Below are 15452 nucleotides of genomic sequence, written 5' to 3'. Positions count from 1 at the left end.
AGAGTATGAATACTCACACTCTCTTGACCTTATCTCCAACTCTCTGGTTTTCACTCTTCGGTTTCAAGATGAATGTGTTCAGCAATAAGAAAGCAGTCTTGTGAGTCTCTGGGATCCAATAAATTTGGTTTCTCTAAGTCCCTTAACCCCAAGAAAGCCCTTACTATAAGAAAGCAGCTCAATAAATCCTATCTTTCCAACAAGTTTCCATGGCCTAGCCATCTGTGAGCAGAAAAATAGACCAAGTTCCACACCTCACACCAGCCACTTTCTTCCCAACATCTCTCATGACCCGGTGAACATCAAGGGCAGAGACGAGAATATCCACCATTCTGGTCATTTTGTCCATCACATTAAACAAAGTTCCCTGAAGAGTGACAGAAAAGATGATGCAACAGAAAGGGTGCCCACTCACCTTCTCATCTGGCTTAGGCAAAAAGCCAATGCCTCCCAACACCCGACTCTGCAGGTGTCCCCGCTGTGACCACTGGACCCAGCTTTTCCCGTTTAGAGCACTCTTCAGTTGCTTGCTGGTGATAGATTTGGCTGTTCTGGTTTATGTAGTCTAATTTCACAGAGCAGTTTTACGGAATGTTTCTCCTGTGGTTTAAAGGTATCCCCCAGAAATCCATACATTAGAAATTTAATCTCTACGTAGCAGCGCTGGGAGGCGGGATCCAGTGGAAGGTGTTTAGGCCACAGGGCTCATCTCTCAAGGAAAGATTAATGCCCTTTTAAAGATCTTGACAGAAGGAAAATATTTTTCTTGCTCTCTTTCTCTTGCCCTCCAACCTTTTGGGCTGTTTTTATAAATTATGCGGACTTGGGCTTTCTGTTATAGTAATCAGTGCCAAAGGCACGGTGGCTATTTCTAACCTGCTATATCCTCTTGGTAGGAGACCAGCTTTTAAGACCCCCAAGCATGGCTTTTATAAGGTTGCCACCGACCTATGCTTCCTCCACAGAACAGAAATTCCTTTGTAAGAAATTCCCTTCTATTCTCCTAGGACATCTTTTTCTAAGATCTCCACCATAGACAAAAAGAAAAAGAAAACATTATCTGTCTCAATTAGCTAGTAATCACATGACAGAGACAGCTACCCTCTTCCATGTGGTCATCCTCAGTTCCTTCAGAGAATTGCTTCTTCTGATAGTTTGGATCTTACGGTTCTTGTAGACTAATGACGCAAACTGAGCCAGACCACTGACAGCTAAAATCAAACATCTGAAAGGGTAAGAAGTTAGGACTCTGAGCCCAGTGGGTTACTAGGCTGATAAGATGTGGACTTAGCCAGCTAATGGCCATCTTGTCTCCATGTGGAAGGGCATATGAGAGCAGAGCTAATGCAAGGGATAGTGAGATCTAAACTGTCCAAAATAGTCACTTACAAATATCAGTATCTTTACTTTCTGTTTGCCTTTCTGAAGTGAGTTTCTTTCAGTTACAGCTGAACCTGTCATGGCTGATAGACGGTTCATGAGATGATAACAATAATACGAGCTTTTTGCCAAGCACTTACTTTTATGTCTTCTATAATTAATCATTTAATATTCACCACAATGCTTTGCAACAAGTATTCATCGTCACTATCTCCATTTAACAGTTGAGAAGATGGAAGCAAAGGGCTTCCTGAAAGCATCCTCCTAGCAAGTGATAAGATTCAGACTCAAGCAATATAGATCTAGACTGACTTCTCTAAACCATGACTGCTCAGAGAATGGCCCACGGACTGGAGCCAGTCTACAAACTATTAACTGTCTGCTTTTCCATAGTTAGAGGAACATTATTCAACACTGAGCATAGTCGGAGTGCTTTGGACATAAATCACAGCCCTTCTTCAAATGCTCTTAAGTTTCTATGAATAATGTCGGTGTTACTTGGCAATCCCCCCCAATATATTACTTCTTGATTCAATCCCAATGTTTCTTTAAAAAAAAAAAGTCATTTGAAGTATTTCTGGTTCCCATGACTCTGGGTTAGAATGGGATCCTAAGTTCTTCATGGAGTGACTGAGACGCCTAAGTGCTAAGAGTTAAAGATGTACAGTGTAGGAATGGTTAATGGTTTCTTCCCAGGGCACCTTGCCCTAGGCAGGCAGAACAAAAGCAGTCAGAGTCAAAACCCCATCCAACAGAGAAGCTCAGGATGCAAGTGTTAGGTTCAAACCAAAGAGTTGTGGGAGCGACCCTACTGAATCTTAGGATACTTCTGAGCCCGCCCTAGTGGACAGGCCTGAATCCCAGCTACTCAGGAGACTGAAGCAGGATTGCCAGCTCAAGGCTTGTGGGGGCTTCGGCATGAGTTCAAGGGCAGCCTGGATAATTTAGCAAGACTGACTCAAAATTAAAACTACAAAGAAGGCTGTGGGAGTTACTCAGTGGTAGAACACTTAGCCGGCATGTATGAAGCAATAGATTCAAACTCTAGTAAGAAAGGGAGGGGCAGGCGACAACACTATACCTTCACCCTGCAGGCCAAATGGTGACTAAGACACAACGGTGTCTCCCTGAAGGGGAGCAGCCTTGCCAGGCCACAGAGGAGGACATTGCAGCCAGTCCTGATGAGACCTGATAGGCTAGGGTCAGAGGGAAGGAGAGGAGGACCTCCCCTATCAGTGGACTTGGAGAGGGGCATGGGAGGAGATGAGGGAGGGAGGGCAGGATTGGGAGGGGAGGGGGCAGGGGGCTACAGCTGGAATACAAAGTGAATAAACTGTAATTAATATAAAAAATTTAAAAACTTTGACATATTTAAAAAATGTTTTTAAAAACACACAAGGTTAATTCAATCCAAACCTAAAATAACAAAAGCAAAAACAAGCAAACAAAACTTGTCTCTTGAACAAGCATGTCATGAAAGAAGGTTAAAGAAACAGTAAATACAAGATTAAAAAATGTATTTGTTTATTTCTTTTTGAGAGAGGCTCTCAAACCCAGGCTGGCTTTGACCTAGCTCTGTGGCTGAGAATGACTTTGAATTTCTGATCCTCTGCCTTGACCTCCTGGGTGCTGGAATCCCACACAAGCACTATCATACCTGGTTTGTGCAGTTCCCAAGGATCAGCTGAGGGCTTCAAGAAAATTCAGTCTCATGCATGCTAGACAAACATACTACAATGTACATGCCGAGTCTCTGGGAAAATGTCTGACCTTGTTATTCATCAATGAAATGTAAAATAAGACCGCAAAGATACCTCTACCACACCCACTAAAGGGGCTAAAATTAAACTAGACAGCTGCAGCTCTCATATTTGGTTGGCAGAAATAGAAAAAGGCAGTTTCTTATAAAGTTAAAATATACCTGCCCTTTGACCCAGGATTTCTAGCCCTACATATTTCCCCCAAGAAACTCCGAAAACATATGTTCACAGAAAGACTTACAGAGAATGCCCAAGGCCTCACTCTGGGAATAATCCAAACACCAGTTAGGAATTGAGTGAATAAGCAAATTTCCCGTGGATACCTATTGTAGAAGTAGACAAATGAAATAAAGCAGACGGACTATCAACACATGCAGCCCCAGGGCTGAAACTCACAGGCACGATGCCGAGAGCAAGAAACCGAACGCTGAACGCACCCTGAACGGAGCCACTGACACAACTCTAACATAAGCAAGCAAACCTCACGTAAAAAATACCAGGATGGAGACTGCTCCTTAGATACGACACGAAACGCTAGAAAGTAAAAGTTTGTCTCTCTTTTCCATCTCCTCATCTTACCATGAAAACCAGGTTATAATATTGTATAATATCCTATTACATGTGTTTATTCATTTATCGAGCAGGCACACGCCATGGCGGAGGCCAGGGTCACTGCTCACCTTCCACCGCATGGGAACCAGGGGTGGTACTCAGGTCCTCATATCTGATGTCCAGTGCCTTTGCCGGCTGAGCTGCTGGAGCAGTAACCGGGATATTTAGGTAAGGAAATTAATCAGCCAAGCAGGAATATTAGAACAACTCTCGTGTCCAACGAAGAAGGGAAAATGGGGATGTTAGGGTTACAACAAACGTATGAGTGTGTGAAGTAGCATCCACGCTGTGTCAAGTGAAAATGCACAGAAATTTATCTATAAACCCAACTTTTTCTTCTTTTTAATCTCTGAGTTAAAAAGAATTGTCCCCTTTTTCTATAAAATAAATTATGCAATGGGAAAAATAACTGAAAACTCCGGAGATTATAATGAATAAATACAAAATACTCTCTCTGAGTCTCAGATCTTTCTATGAAATGTAGATATGTTTAATCCCAACACTTGGGAGGCAGATCTCTATGAGTTCAAGACCAGCCTGGTTTACATAGGGAATTCCAGGCCTGCCAAGGCTACATAGTGACATCCTGTCTGAAAAATCAAACAAAGGAAAAGACTTGGTCTTGTGTGACAAAATTTTTCCTGGAGGGCTGCTTCACACACTTCTACTCAACCTGGATAAGGGAGCCCACAGTGCAGACAGCACCAAAATCCAACTTGCCAAGTCAATGAGTTTTATTGGGGTTACTTACAAGAATATGGATGAGGGGGCTACTTATAGGAAAAGATAGGACGCAAAGACAGCCGCATCACCAAAGCCCGCCCCTGCCTGGGTGACACCTCACAAAAGCTGGAAACCTGAAGCGCGCTGCACAGCTTGCAGGCAGCTCAATGGGTTGGAGAAATTTAACTGGTCTCAACCTCTTCCAGAAAGCTGGTCTTGTCGCCAAGTCTTCTTTGCAGCTTGGCTTATCTGAGGGTGACACCCAGCAATCTTTACTGTTTGTGTAATCTTGGGGAAGGAGGGACCTAGTGAATCTGGTCAGTTTCAGGGACTTCCTGGAATTACTTTGAGTTGTTTACTGTTCTGTCTTGAGGAGCTTCCGTGCGAGTTGGAATATTTTAATCTTGAAAGAAACGGCCGCACAACAGTTGGGGTATGCTCGTGTTCTTTTTCCCTGGCTTAATGTGAACAATGTGTATGCTGCCAAAAGAGCTTTCTAAGCAATACATCTGCATAACATATTATAATATAACATTTTCATTCTTTCCCTTGTTTGTTGGGCTTCAAAGTTTCTTTTTATTGGGCCATTCGCTCTTATTATTTACCTCTTTACTATCAGAACAACCCTAACCACTATTTCACCAGTGCTCGTCTGCACATTATCACGCTTCTGCTTCACCCACCTGTGTGACTCACACCCTAGTTGTGCCATAAAATGTTTCTGAATTTCCCAGCTTTCTATAAAATTACTTATTTAATAGAAATTTTAAAATACTACCTGTAAGCGAGGTACACGTCTTATTACGAATGTTTTAATGAGGAAAAAAAAATCTAACCTCAAACTGGATGTACTACTGTCTCAACCTCTTGACGAATTAAAATTTTGCTCAGCAGCAGTAAGAAAAACAAATTTGTCACGACAGCTTTCTGAGGGTGCCCATGAAACTGGAACTGTAAATGGCTTTCCCAGTGAAGGTCTTTTTCTTGGATTACTTTTCAAATGAGTTTTTAAATGCCTACTCTGCTTATTTAAGTGTCGAGAAAAGGCTAGGATAACAAGCCAGAAGTCATTTTTTCACTCCACAGCACAGGCTATTTAGTGCCCTCAAGTGATTACAAACTGTGTCATTTCTCAGTCAAGGCAAGGGACATCCAGACCTGGTCCCCAAACTAAGCCCTCCAGACTGAACCTCAGGACAGACCAAAAAAGAGAATAAATGTGACTATGTCCTCCCACAGGCCTGTCCCGCTGTAAAGGATGAGTCCCAGGGCCTTTCCTACTTCATGGGCCAGATCCCCTGATGTGATAATGAGCACATTCCTACATTGTTCTTGTCGCCCTAGAGTTGAGCTCATGACAACATTTAGTCACAAAATCTTTACTAAGGCTTCTCTGGGAAGAACGGCTCATCTCTCTAAGGCCCACCTCAGAGCTTCATTGTAGTACATTCAGATTTGGTACAGAAGTAGCATCCTTTTCCTATTCATATTTTTATTTATTTGGTTACTTAGGTTTTTTATTTGTTTGTTTATTTTGGGTTCCCCCCCCAAGCAGGAATGGTAAAGTCACTTTTATTGTTATTATCTTTAAGTAATGCAGTTTTTAAAAAAAATAAAAACTTTATGTATGAGACCAACTGGCCATGAGGCTATGCCCTAGAGCAACACTGTGCAATCTGTGTCTCACTAACTGAAATGATCATAGAATTAAACAGGATATATTCTGAAAACTTATTCCACTAGTTTCTTTCCTTTAGGTGTGCTCCCTGGACAGATTTAAATTACAGATAGATGGTATACACATTACCTACTTCCCAACCTTATCCATTTCAAACATGATTAATGTCCATGAAAGAAGTAAGGACCTGCAAGTACTTACAAGTACTCATTAGTACTAGGCTTGGAGCATCCTACATAAAGATTTCCGGGTGAAAAGTAGCCTCGTTCATATACAACTACTGTGTTCATGACTGCCCTTGGTATCTTTCAATCTGCGGTTCTGAATGACCCTGCTCTTTGCTTTCCTTGCCCATAGAGATGTCTGTCTGCCCCGCACTCCATCTGACCTCCAGCTTCCTGCTGTTATCCTGTTCTTGTGGGCCTGACTGTGTTGCCATTTAGGCTCTCTGGGTGTCTGCCTACCAGCATCAAACCAGGAAAGCAGAGGCTAGAAGAAGAATCAGATGGCAATATCATGAAGTTCCCTAAAGAAGGCATGTGCCCTTATTCACCCAAAGCCAGGTGTCCTGGTGAGGCACATTTGAGAAGAAAAAATTTCTTAGCCAAAGGACACAAAAAGCAAAGTTGATGCCTGCAAGATAAAGAGGTCAGATGGGCACCCTAGGGAATGGAGCACATTGGATGGGAAAAACCAAGGATTAGGCGGCTAAGCCTTCCCCTCTAGCTAAATGGCTAATCATAACTGATAATGATGATCTCTCTATCCCCTCACCTCCCCACACAAACACAGGGTAGAGCTGTGAGGAGGGCAGCAATTACTGCCAACACTCATCTAAGCTCCTTAGGAGGCAGAAGACAGTGACAAAAGGAAGCCACAGCCAATTGAAAAGCAAAATACAGTGCCATCAATTTCTAAAGGTAAAATTGAAAGAACGTTATATGAAAAGGAGGAGAAAAAAAAGAAAGAAACAAAGAGAAAAAGAAACAAAGGAAGAAAGAAACAGAAAAGAGAAATGAAGGAAGGAAGGAAGGAAGGAAGGAAGGAAGGAAGGAAGGAAGGAGGAAGGGAGGGAGGGAGGGAGGGAGGGAGGGAGGGAGGGAGGGAGGGAGGGAGGGAAGGAAGGAAGGAAGGAAGGAAGGAAGGAAGGAAGGAAGGAAGGAAGGAAGGAAGGAAGGAAGTTAGGAAAGACTTTCTGGCACTTTGCAATTCTGCACTGAAGTCTCTGGATTACTTCTTGCCTTCCTTTCTTTTCCTGCTGGCATTGTGCCTGCAGCAGAGGTCTCTGCTTCTGAAACATTCTAGTACTTTCTTGACTCTGAATGTCCTTCCAGTTGTCTGTAGACAGGGCTGTGCTGTCATATCTATCCCCCATGGCATCTTGCACTTCGGCTGGCACAGAAAACACATAGCATTATACGTAGAGACTGCCCTGCCTTCTGCCACTATTTTACCAGACAAGATTGTGATGAACCAAAGAGGTCAGCACTACAGTTAATGTAGGCAGCCTGAGGAAGAAGGCCTCAGTCACTGGCTGCATTAATGATTCCATGCTATGGTGGTGGTGGTGGTTCTTATGCTGCTGCTTTTTCTTCTCTTTCTCTTCTTCTTTCTTCTCCTTCTCCTTCTTCTCCTTCTCCTTCTCCTTCTCCTTCTCCTTCTTCCCTCTTTCTTCTACTTCCTCCTTCTCCTTCTTCTGCCTTAACTCAGAAACAAAAAGGAGCACTCATGGACACCAAATGGAAATGAAGTCATGCTACCTGAACAGTCAGAATACTTGTTCTTAAGGAGGGTTCTGACATAATAGAGTTTTTACTATAGGATTTATTTTAGGCTAAGGAAATGTTAGAGGAAAAATGCAGAAACTGTGACTTCAACTGTGAAATCGCTTTGCTGGCTCTTCCAGGACCCTCAGAAGGGCCTTTTCCTTCAAGAAAGAATGTTTGTAGAGAACCATGAGAAACAGAATGGTGGGGCTCTTTCCAGTTAAGACATGCTTGGGTTTAATTTTAGACAAAGGAAGCAGTTTTCCAAAATAGACCCTATTAGAAAGTCACCAATTGGCCACAGATAAGAATAGCTGTGGAACCAACTTTTCTCATCTAACTGGAGTTTCCTTTCCTTCCCTTTTATATTTCCCAAGTTCTTCTCCTGAGACAAGCTCTCTATTTTACTCCTGACTCTTCAGAGGCATGCTAACTTTTTAAAAACGATTTATTTCAGTGTGTATGTGTGTGTGTGTGTTTGTCTGTGTGTGTCTGTATATCTGTGTGTGTCTATGTATACCTGTGAGTGTGTGTCTCTGTATGTGGTGTATGTGTCTATGTGTGTGGTATGTGTGTGTCTCTGTGTGTGGTGTGTGCGTGTATGTGTGATTGTGTGTCCATGTGTATCTGTGTGCGTATGTCTGTGTGTGTGTTGTGTATGTGTCTCTGTGTGGTGCGTGTATGTGTTGTCTGTGTGTGTCTGTGTATGGTGTGTGTCTGTGTATGGTGTGTGTCTGTGTGTGTGCTTGCAGAAGATAAAAGAAGGCATCAGATGCTCTGGAGCTGGCGTTACAGTGGTTGTGTGCTGTACAGTTTGAGGGCTGAGAACTGAGCCTAGGTCCTCCGTTAGAGCAGCAAGTGGTCTTAACCACTGAGCCACCTTTCCAGCCCTGTGGTGTAACTTTTAAGAATAGAGAAAGACAGACAGAGAGAGAGGAAAAGTTCAAACTATTTAAATCCCATCTGTATATAGAAGATCCTTTAAAAACATCATTCCAAAGACCAGCAATGAATGAAAAAACGTCAAACAAAAAATAAAATTAGTAATGTAAATATAAAAAACTTTGAATATGTCGTATGAAAACAGCCTTTTAATAGGGACATCTTAAGAAGGCTTTGTTTTCAATTTGAGCATAGTGACTGTGCACATTACTGATTTCAGGCCTTTGTTCTTTTAGCCCTATCTCATAGATAGTAAAAAAAAAAAATCCACTTTATTTGTCAAAGCTTTAAAAATAGATTTATCTTTTAAAGTGGAAGGCCACACAGAGAAGTACAAAGTTCTGTGCATTATCAAATTTTCTTAAAACTCGGTGGCATCTTTATTGCCATGGTCTTGATTTTTTTTTTTTAATTACTTACATCCATTTGCAGCTTCAGAGCCACGTGCATTGCAGAAATTCCAAGAACCCGCATCACAAAGGCTGTTCCGTCATGGCTCCCTCTATAAAAGAGAGTCGTACTTTGTAGAATTACAGCCCTGTTCAGACAAGGAACGAAACTCTTTTATGATTCCTTTGCTCTCCCTAGATAGCCACAGAGGAAGGCCGCTGGTGAATTTGTTTTATTGAAACTCTGATCCAGGAAAACATAAAACCCGCAGAGGAGAATAAAACTCTTCCATGAGAAGAGCTCTTTCCTCCTTCTTGGAGCAGGACCTGGTGATACAGCCCCAGTAATCCCGCTGCTAGGAAAACTGAGGCAGGAGGATCACAAGGACTGCCTGGGTTACAGGGTGAGCTCATGACCAGCCTGGGCAAGTTAGTGAGTCCCTATCCAAAAACAAAAAGGACACGCAGAGCTGGGCAGACATCTTAGGGATAGAGAGCCCCCAGCATCTGAGAAGCCACCACAATCATAGGCACCATATTTTTTTTAAAGCAATCTTATTTTTAAAAAATGAAACAAAGCTCTTCTTTTAAATGATTGGTGACTGACTTAAAATGTAATGTTCCAACTCCACCTTGACCCTAGGAATGAAATGTTTCTTATTACTTTAGCACCCTCTGTACTGGCTAATACTGACTGTCACCTTGACCTTATCGGAATCATGTAGGAAACAAGCCTGCAGGGATGCGGATGGGAGAGTATCTGGGTTAGGTTAATAGAGGCAGGAGGACCCACCTGAACTACGGACTCTCCGTGCTGCGGGATGGACTCTAGGACTGAATTGGAGAAAATGAAATGAACATGAGCATTCATCTCTCTGCTTCTGGACGACAGATGCCACGTGCCCAGAGGCCTCTGGCTCGTGCTGCCATGACCCCCTTGCTACGATGGACTAAACCGTGAAACTATGAGCCAAAAGAAACCCCTTTCTTCCTTAAGTGGCTTTTATCGGGGCATTTATCATCACAGCAACAGGAAACATTCCATTCCATCTCTAAATAAAGACGCTCCCCACTCCGCCTGTTATGCCCAAGTTCAACTTCCCAGAATCACTGAAAACACAATATGGAACCTTGGATGCTTCTTACATGGGACCTCCTTCTCCCCAAAACATGAGTGCCATGGTACAACTTAGGAGAAATGTAACCCTCTTAAGTGCCTGGATCACCAAATCTTTCAAATGAGAGAGCTAAGGTACAATATGCCTCCAACCAAAAACCAGGTAAGGGTTCCTCCTTAATATGTGCAGCATTTGGGGGGGGGAAGAAAAAATAGACGGGAAAATGGAGATGAGTAAAGAAGAGGTGAAGAAGGGTCTGGAGGGAAGAAAGACAAAATCTCTGCTAAGATACCGAAGTGCTTTTAGCAACCATTCAGTACAGGAGGTCTATTTGGTTTGTCACTGATCCTTAAAACTATTACCATCAAGTCCACTGTGATTTACAGTGAAGTGTGAATGTCTACAAACTAGGCCTTTTGTACTCTAACGTCTCTTCTTGTGAGTTTGCCAAGCATCTATTCCATAACTTGCCAAGCAAGACAACTGGATAGCCTTATGGAGAAGGCAAGGATACAAAAAAGGAAGCCAACAACACGTGTCTAAAGAAAAATCAACACAATATACGTCTTACAGCAGTTTTATCTTTTATTTAAGATCAGTAGGCATCTCTGAGAGTACAGTGATGCATGCTCAATGTAAACACCACATTCTTTTGCCCTCTGGGCACTTTTGGTGATATGTTAACAAAGTATACACACCAAAAAAAAATTTTTTTTAGTTGAATTTGTTTTTCCAAAAACAAGTCCATCTGTCTGCATTATCACTGACCTTTATTTTTCCATCTGTTGCAAAACAGGTCAGGGGAAGGTGCCCAGCCCAACCTTAACCAGGAAGTTGGGAAGTAGAGGAAGGTCTAAAGGCAGGGATTCACTGGGCACTGACTATGGGGCAAGCTATCTCATTCCTCTTCCTCCTCTAAAAATGATCACTGAAAAGCCGTTCTTTAATTAAAAGTAAAATAATAATAAACTTGATAAGTTGTAGGCAGAGAGGACCAAGGATAAAGCAGACAGACAAAATAAAGCAAAGACAACAGCAATACAGACAGACATCAAGCATGCGCTGAGAAAACCTGGTGTCCGTAGGCCACATTCTGAGGAGTATTGACAACAGCGATTATTTGTTAACCCTCTTTATTTTTATTACCCTTAAGAATGAGGTGCTGTCAATACAGATGTCTCACACATAATAAAACAAGAAAATCTACCCCCCCAACACACACTCCTTAAAACTTCAAACAAACATTTCAGTGCTCTATGCCCTGTGGTTATCTCACCCTTGTACTCAGCTGATGTGATTGCAGACAGCCTGCCCGGCGTGTACTAGGCGGTGGGCACAGAAGGGACAAAGCAAAGGCGAGGTTACAGCTTCATAGAAAGAGGTCAAGAAAATAGGTAATGGGAACACAGTGGGGTAAATATATAATGTATTTCAATATTCAGCTTTCTTTCTCTCTAGCAAGTCCAGAAACAGCTGAGCTCAGGCCGTTCTGAGATGGTTAGAAGAGCACAAAAAGTATTTTTATCCCCATCTCAAAGTAGAAGTCAGGGAACACCATCCACTTGAGCCCTGATGTGTCCAAGTTTCAATCCAAAAGACACGAAATGGGAAAGTGCCATATGGTCAGTTAAAAGCCTGAAAACAGCAAAGTATCCCTACTCTATTACCAAGGGACAGAGCACTCTTTTGTGTGACTTTTTTTCCTTGTCTGACAAGTCTTTCCCCTAGTATTAGTGAGGATTCTCTAAAGGAACAGAATTGGTAGGATGAATATAGACAGACAGACAGACAGACAGATATAGACTGGCTCATAGGGTGTGGTCCGGGTAGTCCAACAATGGCTCTTTCATGATGCAAAGGCCAAGCAAGAATCTGATGGCTGCTCAGCCCACAAGCCTGGCTGTCTCTGCAGTTACAGTCTGGTGCTGGGGTCCTGGAGAACTCCTAGAGACCTGCAGATCTTCCTCCAGCCTGCACTGGAATCCTGAAGAAGTTAGACTTAATGCTGGCCAAACCAACAGGATGGTTGAACTTGCCAATAAACGTGAGAACAATCAGGCGAAAACAAGTCTCCCTCTTTCTGTCCTTTATGCAGGCTGCCACCCAAAAAGTGGCTGAAATTTAAGTTCAGTCTTCCTGCTTCAAGTAATCTGATTTAAGAACATCCCGCACAGGAGCGCCCCACAGCTCTTAGAGCCTTATACCTATCAAGGGTGGAATGTTCTGTAAGGCAACCCAAGGCAGAATAGAAAATAGAACTTCCTCTTCCTCTTCTTCCTCCTCCTTCTCTTCCTCCTCTTCTTCTTTCTCTTATTCTTCCTCTTCCTTTTTTTCCCCCCGAGACAGGGTTTCTCTGTGTAGCCTTGGCTGTCCTGAACTCCCTTTGTAGACCAGGCTGGCCTTGACCTCACAGAAATCCACCTACCTTTGCCTCCCCGAGTGCTGGGATCATAGGCGTGTGCCACCATGCCCTGCAGAATAAAGAAAGTCTAAATATAATTGTAACAGGGGAGGTACAAGCAGAAAACTAACATTTAATTCATAACAGAGCACATGTACTATTATACTTTATTCTTATTCAGTGACCTCATGCCCATTGCTCTGTATGGTAATTAAAAAGTTTAAGAAGGGAATTAATATCTTCAATCCAACTACTTAAATTTCTACTCCATGAACTGGGCATGGTGCCACGTGCCTTTAATCTCAGATGGAGCTATGAAGTCAGCTCCTCAGACACAGGCTGCCACCTCAAGAAACTGCTCTGAATCCTGAGTGTGCAAAGACAAGTGTGTCTTTCTGCATCTGTATGTGGCTTTTGTGGCTTTTCTTGAGCTTTTTTTCCTTCTGTTCATTTGTTTTGTCTTATTTCAATGTATTAATTTTATTTTATCCTATTATATTATATTTTATTATTACAGCTTAGAAGCCTGTTTGGTCTCTAATGAGAGCCACAAAGGAAGTATGTTCAGACTGGGGGGGAGAAATTGGTTGGATTAGAGGAAGGAGAAACTGTAATCAGGATATATTATGTGAGAAAAAAATGTGTATATTCAACAAAGGGGTGGAAGGCGTCCTTCCACTGCAATGGCATCTCTCTCAAATTGTAGAGCGAAGAATTCCTCCTGTGAAAGTTATGGAAATGCTTATATCGTGATGAATTTCCATGGAAACCGTGACTAAAGCAGGTCATGTCTGGGTTTGTCTGAATCTCACCCCTGTATTTCTTTCAAACATATACTGAAGGCCAACATTTTCATTGCGCCCCACTACTGTGAGACCCTTAGGCAACAATTTTTATATTCCTTCTCTTCCCATCTCATTCCTTTCTTTCCTTTTTATCTAACTAGAGACAGACATGCATATTTTTTTTAAAAAATTGGGCATGGCGGTGCATACCTTTAGTCTCACCACTCAGGAGGTAGAGGCTGCCTGATCTCTACAAGCTCAAGACCAGCCTGGTCTACCTAGCAAGTTCCAGGACAGCCAGTGCAGCATAGAAAGACCTTGTCAAAACCAACCAAACAAGCAAACAAAGAAACTATACTTAAGTCCTTTGCTACCTCTCTCTCTGCTCTCCTTCCTCCCACATTTGACTTCTCTACTTTTGTCTTTTCTTCCTACAGGCATACAGACATATTCAACAACTGGCACTAAGGAAAATCCCTCAGTGGTATTTAGTTCCCATACCTCCTGTGGTGGTGTGCTGTTTAGACTATCTGCCAGCCTGACACAGGCTAGACTCATCGGAGAGGAGGGAAACTCAGTGGAGGAAGTGTTTCCATAAGGCAAGCCTGTAAGAGCATTTTCTTAATTGGCTATTGATCTAGGAGGGCCCAGCCCATTGTGGGTGATGGCACTTCTGGGCAGGTGGTCCTGGGTGATATAAAAAAGCAGGCTGAGCAAGCCATTAAGAGCAGGCCAGGAAGCAGCCTTATCCCATGGTTCCTTTCCTCCCCAAGCTGCTTTTGATCATGGTGTTTTAAGTAGACAGGTAACTAAGACAGGTATTTTGAATGAGAACAACCACCCCCATCCAGACTCATGTGCCTGAATACTTGATCCCCAGATGGTGGAACCCTTTGGAAAGGGTTAGAGGTGTAGCTTTGTTGGGGGAGGTGTATCGCTGTGGTGGAGTGGGGGTGGCAGGTACAGGCTTTGAGGTTTCAAAGGACTCACACCATTCCTACGGTGTTCTCTCTGCCTCCTGTTTGTGGATCAAGATGTGAGCTCTCACCTGCTCCTGCCATCATGCCTTTGCTCCGCTATCAAGGACTCCAACCCTCTGAAACCATAAGCCCTGTTAAATGCTTTCTTTTATAAAGGAACGACACACCTCCGTTAGACAAGAAATCCTTGGATTATCCAGTTTATCTAAATGCCAGGTAGTGGTCCTTTTATTATTATTATTATTATTATTATTCTGAGATGAAGAAATAGTTGAGACAGAGTTAAGATACTTTGTACGGCAAGTAACAGAAAATCCAACCCCACCTAGCTTAAGAAATGAGTGTTTTATGGGTTCTCAAAACTGAAAAGTCCACATTGGCTCTTGCTATTCTGAGGAGCTTGATACAGTCATCGTGTCTTCAGTTTCCTCCTCTACCAATTCTGCTGTGGGTCAGTGCCAATCTACAACTCCAGAGGGGAGTCCTAGCTAACTTAGGTCAGAGTTTCCCAACTCCCAGCCTGACAAGGAGAAAATCAACTTCTACAGTTAAAATAGCAATGCCCAAAATGGATTTCTTTTGCTTTCATTGACCTCCTTTGAAACACATGCCCATCTACGAGCGATGTAGCCAAGAAAACGGACAGCACGAGCTGCCTTGTTTTATTCCGGTTACACAGTCTACTTCCTTGGACCCACGGTTGAAGCCAGCCCACGTGAAGTCTGAAAATGAGGAAGGGTGCCATCAAAGTAAAAGCAGGTCCCCAAGTAGGCTGTGTAGTACTGGCTGTCAAAATCAACAGACATCATGGCGATGCTTCAGACGGGAGTAGAGCAGATTTTGGAACTAAGCTGTGAAGGATGGGTAGAAACTTGGCGGGCAAACGAGGCAAGACAATAGGGCATTTTCTTAGTGATT

This window comes from Meriones unguiculatus, chromosome 7, assembly GCF_030254825.1.
Source record: "Meriones unguiculatus strain TT.TT164.6M chromosome 7, Bangor_MerUng_6.1, whole genome shotgun sequence".
NCBI lineage: Eukaryota > Metazoa > Chordata > Mammalia > Rodentia > Muridae > Meriones > Meriones unguiculatus.
This window is presented reverse-complemented; position numbering follows the sequence as displayed.